Source organism: Malaclemys terrapin, chromosome 1, assembly GCF_027887155.1.
Source record: "Malaclemys terrapin pileata isolate rMalTer1 chromosome 1, rMalTer1.hap1, whole genome shotgun sequence".
Classification (NCBI taxonomy): Eukaryota; Metazoa; Chordata; order Testudines; family Emydidae; genus Malaclemys; species Malaclemys terrapin.
Window position 1 is genome coordinate 342847622 of NC_071505.1, and position 8331 is coordinate 342855952.

Below are 8331 nucleotides of genomic sequence, written 5' to 3' on the forward strand. Positions count from 1 at the left end.
GGCTAATAAAGACAGGGCCCAGCAGAGTGGAGTTCTGGGCTCGGTGCTACTGATAAACTGCTGATGTTCTAATGTGTCTCAGGACTATTCAATAGTGCTAAACACAACCCTGCCTCGGCTTTCTCTCTGGCCCCATCTCTGGCTGCTAGGGAGGGCTGGTCTCTTCTCTGTCCCCCCGCTCTCTGTTTCACCCCCTACCCTACTGCTTGCTGAGGGCTCCAAAATGGGGTGCTGTCAAGGCTGAATCCCCAATCTGTCACTTTAAGTGCAGAAGCTGGGGACCTGCAAGTATTCTAAAAATTAATACTGGCCACTCCAGGCTTGTATTAAACTCCCAAGGTTACAGCTTCTCTCTGACCTTGGCTTGGTAAACGCTGCCACCACCCAAGTGCAAAAAAACCCCCACATCGTTGAACCTAGAAAGGAGCTCTTGGGAATTCCTCCCCGTGGGGTACCCTCAAGCCCTTTCACCCCCCTCTGGGGAAGAGCTGAGAAAGAAAACAAAGGAAATTAGCTGTTGCCACCAGCTAATCAAACAGCATATGCACAAACCTCTTAGGACACCAAAAATCCAATCCTGTTCTCAAAAAAAGGTAAATGTTATTAAAAACAAAAAGAAAGAAATACATTTGGAACTTAGGCTTTTGCTAGATTTTAAAAGAGCAATTCCAAAAATCAAGCACCCAAAATAGCTTTCTTGGGGGTTCAGCTTAAAGGTTACAAACAAACAAAAGGATCTGGGGTTAGCACAGAGGAGATCCACAAGCCAAAATAAAATAAATAAGCCTGATTGTGTCTAACTAAACATTCCCTATTCAAATAATTTCTTCTAGGTATGGAAGATGAATTTTCATACCTGGTTCATGCCTTACACAGCATTGCTGCTCCGAGTCCCATCTCCGGAGAACAACAGATAAAGGGAAAGTTTATTTCCCAAATTTAAAGGTTCTAGCCTTCCCATTGGCTCTTTTGGTCAGGTGCCCACTTCCTTTTCTTTTACCTGTGGGCTTGTTAACCCTTTACAGGTAAAGCAAGCAGAGAACAGATACCAAGAGGGATTTTGCAGCTAACTGGCTGGCTGGGTGTTCATAAACGGGGGCTACACCCCCTTCATTTATCACAGGTGCCCAGCCCACATGATAGGCAGAAATTAATCTCCGTGGCATCCTCTGCCAGCTCCAGCCTCCACGACGCATCGCTCACCCAGTAGAGAGCTTGGGCTCCAAGGCTTGCTTAGGAAAGCAAAGGCTCCCACAGGGCAGTTGCAGGGCAAACAGGCACAAGGGCTGCTCTGTGCTTTGGAGGTGGGAAGGCGAGGTCTAGCTAGGAAATGCTTGAAGGGCCATGAGTTGGGTGGAATTGCTAAAGGGGTGCAGAGCCTTTCCCACACAGCTCAAATCCTGCTATGGCTGGGAGTGAATGAAAGCTGTGACCTCCAAGCCTTCATCCCGCAAGTCTCTGTGCGTGGGCGGCAGGCAGCCCTGGAATGCCTAAAATGGGGCAAACAAACCCCACACTGGCCAGGGAGGGGTTAGTGAGTTGCTGTGGACTCAGCCAGCCCCGCTGCACTTCACCGGCAGAAGCGGTCAGGCTTGGAGGGGGCTGCTCAAAGGAGAAGGCCAGCTCAGCTGAGGGGAGGCTGGGCGGGAGAGTGGACCTCTTGTGCTAGCCCCTGAAGACAGGCCTGGCTGTGGCCAGAACCCACCCAGAGACGGCGAAATGCCAGAGCCTCCCTGAGGGACCTCAGGCCAGGTGCGGGCCTGGTGCATTCCCTTTCTGAGGAGGGGTATTGCGTTCCCTATTATCTGAATGGGACTGCTGCAATCAGCTGTTCCCAGCCCCTCAAGAGGATGTCTGCTCTCGCTACACCTTGGTTGGCTTGACCCCACCGAAATCTGCAGTGATTTGTCACAAGTCCTGAAGCAACAGCATCACAGGGCTCCAAAGGGGAGGCTGTAACAACTTAGCACTCAGCCCTTTTGCAGGAGTGCAGAGTATGGGCAGAGACAGCCAAAGAGGCGCTTAGCCAAACACGTTGTGGTTTTACATCTGTAACCCCCCTTTCCTGCCTGAGTTACTCAGGAACAGGCAACATGTTGTTGGGGCACCTGATGCTGCTGACAGCAAAGGAGATCCCGAGTATCCAAGTGCCTCTGCCTGGCTGGGTCCCGTACGCACTAACTGGCGTGTCTCAGGAATAAACCTGAGCTAGTCTGTGCTATGAGTCTAACCCAAAAGTACCAATTATAAACAATATACAACCAATGTACTCTTAGACTACCGCTAACACACCTTTAGTTAACAATTTAGAAAAACAGGATATAACAGATTGAGATTAACGAAAATCTCACAACCACTTTAAATCAGTAGGGGACACTTCAATACATCAGTTAATAAATGCCCTTTACAGTAGTAAATGAAACATCACTAACTTACATTTACCAGTTACCCCACCCCTGAGTGTGCACGCCTCCTAATTTCAGTGTTCTAGACACTTGCGTGGGCTCTTGAAGCCGGGGACAGCACTCTGTTAGTCGGGTAAAGCAGTCCAGCCAAGGTAACACAGGGGAGAGCGATTTTAACTTGGGATCAATCCAGGCTCCACCACCCCTCTGAAGACGGAAGTTGGTTTAACCAGAGGTCAGTAACCTAGAATCCTGGTTATCCAATAAGACCACTTTGTCTCTCCTCAGACTCAAGGAAACCCTTCAAGACTCTTTGTTGTCCACCTTTTCAAAAAAAAAAAAAAGTCCTACAAAAAGTGGAAACTAGGTCAATTTACAAAGGATGAATATAAACAAATAACACACAAGTATGTAGGGACAAAATTAGAAAGACCGAGGCACAAAATGAGATTAAAGTAGCTAGAGCCATAAAGGGTAACAAGAAAACATTCTACCAATACATTAGAAGCAAGAGGAAGAACAAGGACAGGGTAGGTAGGCCCTTTACTCAATGTGGGGGGAAAAACAACAACCGAAAGCATGGAAATGGCAGAAGTGCTAAATGACGTCTTTGTTTCAGTTTTCACCAAAAACGTTAGTAGCGATTGGACGTCTAACGTAGTCAATGCCAGTGAAAATGAGGTAGGTCCAGAGGCCAACATAGGGCAAGAACAAGTTAAAAAATCACTTAGACAAGTTAGATGTCTTCAAGTCACCAGGCCCTGATTAAATACATCCTAGAATACTCAAGGAGCTGAGTGAGGAGATATAGGAGCCACTAGTGATTATCTTTGAAAAGTCATGGAAGATGGGAGATATTCCAGAGGACTGGAAGAGGGCAAATATATTGCCAATATATAAAAAGGGAGATAAGAACAACCCAGGAAATTACAGATCACTCAGTTTAACTTCAGGACTCAGAAAGATTACAGAGCAAATAATGAAGCAATCAATTTGCAAACACCTAGAAGATAATAAGGTGATAAGGAACAGTCAGCATGGATTTGTCAAGAACAAATCCTGTCAAACCAACCTGGTAGCTTTTTTTGGCAGGGTAAGAAGCCTTGTGGATGGGTCTCAGTGCAGATGCCGGTGGCAGACACCTGCAGAGGCCCGATGAAGAGCTCCGTGTGGCTTGAGAGCTTGTCTCTTCCACCAGCAGAAGTTGATCCAATAAAAGAGATCATCTCCCCCACCTAGTCTCTCTCATATCCTGGGACCAGTACAGCTACAACACACTGCAACCTGTGGTAACTGGCACTCCCAGCAGTCTCTGGAGCGGGGCCAAGGCCTGCCCATGGGACGGATGAGCTATTGCAGACGGAAGCAGCAGCTTGGCCCTGGGCACCAACCTGAGAGCAAAGCTGTCTTGACTCTTGACTGCCTTCTGCACTTTGCGGTGTGAGCAAGGACTGGAAGCAAAAGGGCCCAAATACCACGAGAAGGCCTGCTCACGCTGCATTTCCAGGCCAATCAGAAATAAGAAGATCAGAAAAACTCATGGGCGAGACTGTTGTCTGCACCCCACTCCAGTTTTGCAGGTTATTGAAGCTGGCAGCCTCATCCTAACTACTACTGTCTAGAATCATAGAATATCAGGGTTGGAAGGGACCTCAGGAGGTCATCTAGTCCAACCCCCTGCTCAAAGCAGGACCAATCACCGGACAGATTTTTGCCCCAGATCCCTACTACTGTCTAGTGTGCAAAAGAACCACTGCCCTCTGCTGGATGCAATCAGAACTATTGCTGTGTATCACAGGCCCGATAGCGCTAAGAGCAGATGGCAGTTCTTGCAGCTCTTATGGTTACAGGCCTGTGTTACTGAGGTGGCAGGTTCTGAGCTCATATAAAAAGCCAGAATACCGCACTTCCAGTCAAGGGTCTCAAAGCACCTTTCAAACATTGAACCTCACAAATAACCTTGGGAGGTTGGTAGCATTAGCCCTACTTGAAGACCAGAAATTAAGGGATTTCCCCCAAAGTCATGCCAGAAAACTCTGGCCACTTACAGAAGCAGACCTGTGCTTTAACCACAGCCACAGAGGTGCTTAGATATTGTGATGGTTGGCACTGTAGCTTCAGAGCTTCAAAGGCAAGGTAATAGGTACAGGACAAGCATCTCGCACCATGCAGCACTGATGTCTTAACCCTGCCCTGGAGAGAGACCTCTTCTGGGGTCAGGGAAGAGTTAAGATTCTACTCAAGAGATGGGCACGTCTCCAAAGGCGGAGTTTCTATAAGCACCCAAACATCAGCTTTTCAGACACTTAAATCTGAACTGACTCCCCACTTGGTAAGGCAACTCCCATCTTTTCATGTCCTGTGTGTATATATATCTTCCTACTGTATTTTTCACTCCATGCATCTGACGAAGTGGCTTTTAGCCCATGAAAGCTTATGCCCAAATAAATGTGTTAGTTTCTAAGGTGCCACAAGGACTCCTCGTTGTTTTTGCTAAATCTCTGTGGATCCCTAGGCGCACCAGGCACTGTCTCCTGTATTTGGTTTCAGTTCGCATGGCTTACGCATGGCTTACGCTGATGTAAAAGTAAAATGGACTGGCATGTACGACCATAGAGAACTGCCACTGGCTCCAAGGCCTTGTCTTTACTGTCTTTACTTTTGTACCTTTGGCTTAATTAGCAATCTAGTGACTCAAGGCACAAAAATCTAGTGTAGACATGCTCTAATAGGATTGCTGCATAAGGAGACCTTGCAGAATTAGGTTCATGCTGCATATACATACTGACCTTATGAATGTCCATGGTGATCTAACCTGAGATTTTCAGCATCTAAAGCATGAGCTTTTGCCAAAAGGAATAATTAAATGAACAATTCCTTTAGGTGCACATTTGTAGCTGGCTGTTATAGTCACTGGGGCCAGCCAGTAGAGAGAGAGAGAGAGATGGACACAGCATGAAACTAATGTGTTACATTAGCACAGAAGATGCTACAATGACAATATTTCTTGTAAAATAAATGTAAATATTATTTCAGAGATTACATCAAACTCTAGATCCTTCACTTACATTGTTGGGCCCAGCTGTGCGAATCTTGTGCATCCAAAACACCTGCGGAAGTTGATTGGAGTTTTGGGTGCACAAAAGATGCGAATATTGCTCTGCAGGCAGGATTAGAGTCGCTGAACATTACAAGAGGCTGGTTTCCATTTGAAAGGTAGCTTGGTTCCAGAATCTTCATGAAGTATGATCAAGTTTATGCCATCAAATAATTTCAAGCCTGAATATTCTACCAGAGTGTATTTAGGGAGAGATTTTCAAAAGCATGCCCAGCATCAATCTAACACTGCTCTAACTAATGTAAAGATTCACAAATGAGGACCAGGAACTGTTTAATGCTATTAAAAATGCTGATTTGCCACACTTGGGGTTCGTATTTTGCAAAATGATATTACCAAGCCGGAAGGATTCGCAGTGCATGAGTCTGGTTAATTAACCAAGCAAACCACATTGTACTGCTTGCAAGTTCCAATTGCTGACTTACCACCAACACTTAATAAGACGACTCTGGACCTGCATGGCAATTTTCAAAAAAACATCTCCAAGCTCTTTACCAAAGCAGGGAAGCATGAATATCCCCATTTTACAGATAGGGAAACTGAGGCAGAGAGAGCTGAAATGACTGCCCCAAAGTTGCACAGTGTGGCAGTGGCAGTGCTCGGAATTGAACTCTGTCCTGACTCAGCCTTGTGCTAAATTCACTAAATGGCAGCACCTCCATTTTGCCCTGCTTAGCTTCACCCTGACTTTATACCCTGTGCAGGATGTACAGTACACAACGCACATATCCTGCATAGTGATACCAAAGGTTTTTTTTTTTTAAGGGGAAATTTTAGTGCGTGTGTGTGTAATGCCAACAGGCCCTGGTCGTCAGCAGGTGAGATCAAACCAGGGACCTCTGGAGCTTAGTGCACGAGCCTCTACTGCATGAGCTAGACGCCAACTGGCTGTTAGCTAAGGCTGTAGATCAAACTCATTTTATTTCTCTCTCTAAGTGGTCTCGGTGCCACTAGATAGGACAGAGCACCACATCCAGGAGGTGTGTGGGTTACACGTTCATGATGCCAAAACAGACAGTCACAGAGATCTGAGTCCCCGGTTTCTCCCGAATATCGGAGTGAGCAACACAAGTTTTTTTCCTTTCCACACCGCCTGGCCATTGTGCCTCACCCCCCCCTCCATAACAAGAAATGTGATACAGAAACAGCATTATTTTAACGTATGCTCCCTGCCTGCACAATTCCTGGGAGCAGGCTGGCTAGCTACAGCCTGAGGCTGACAGGACAGAGCAGCACAATGGAGGGCTCAACCCTTCGTGGGTGGGGAGCTCTCTTCAGAGCTCTCCATTATCTGTGGGGTTGAGAGACTGCCCCCACATCCCTCCACCCTTGAAAAGAAACTCCCATTTGATTTACCTCCCAGAATTCCTTGGACCCACTGCCACATTGTGCTGGTATTTTAGCAGGAGGGTGTACTCCCCTCTGGCTGAGTAGCCAGGGACTTGCACCCATTTAGAGACTCCACTTCCTTTGAAGCTTGGCAGCCAACCCACGTTAGGTGTGATCAGCTCCCGCCCTGGGACTGATTTATTGTTGACATGACAGGTCGATAAGTGAGTAGATGCCACGTGCTTCATTTAATAAACAGTAATCAATCGTTATGCAAAGATCTCAAAGCACTTCCAAACCTTGTTATCGGGTGGCATGTCGTATCCTCAAAGTACTGTACAAACATTGACTAATCATCGGCACATTAAAATGAAATCACACCATTTGGCCATGGCTCTCAAAGCCCTTTTCAAGCATTGTTTATCTGAGCCTCAGAACACCCCCTTGTGCGGCGGTTAAATGTTCGTATGCCCACATTACAGGTAAGTAAACCGAGGCACTGAGGGGTGCAACACATGGCCATGACTGCAACATCAGCCCCTAAGTCAACAGTGGAACTGGGAACATAGCAAAAGCAATGCTGTCTCCCAGGCCACTGACTTCACTGGGAACAGGATTGGCTCATACGTCTGATTTTGTAGCCATCTGTTTCATCCATTATAATAATTGTTTAAATAAACTGCCACATCTCCTCACAATCTTTTTAGTGTGCTGATTATGTCATGCAATGCACACCTATGTAAACAGGATGATTCATGTACTGTACATGTATGTGTAACATATAAACAGTCCAGCAACAGGTATTAACTAAAGGCTGAGGCTATAAACTCTGCCACTCTACAAACACTTATCTGCAGACAGATATCGAAGCACTTTACAAAGGTGGTAAGGGCCATCATGCAGCGGTAGAGCAAGGACAATATCTGCTGACTCTCAGTCCTGTATCAAATCTGAGATGACAATGGCACCGTGAAAATCCGAGGGCTGCCTTGCAATCTCAATATGAAAAATAACCGAGACAGTTACAATTCCAAATGAAAGAGTTATTGTTAGGATTGTACTTTAAAAATATCCTCTAGCCTGTGACACTTGAAGATGAACACTGGGTTTTTAATTTGTACATTATTCGTTATCACTGATGCTGGCTATTTTGTAAATTATGTTATCGATTTGCATTGGGCATTAAAATAGTCCAGTCGGTTTCTTTTTTGCTCCTACTTTCTCTCCAAATTGTCTCTCTGCCCAGGTTCTCCTGCAGCAGCACCAGGCTGCAATATTCCAGTAGCCAACCCTGCAAGGGAAACATTTCAGCCAAAATGCTGCATTATTTTCATTGATGTTTTACATGCACAAGTTCATGGAAACGCCTCTCTTGCTCACAGGCTGTATAACTAGATTCCCCACCTCCGCCAATAAATATCTCATGGAATGGGGCAAGACGGGAGGGAAATTCTGAAAGGTTCCCTACATGGAATTTTC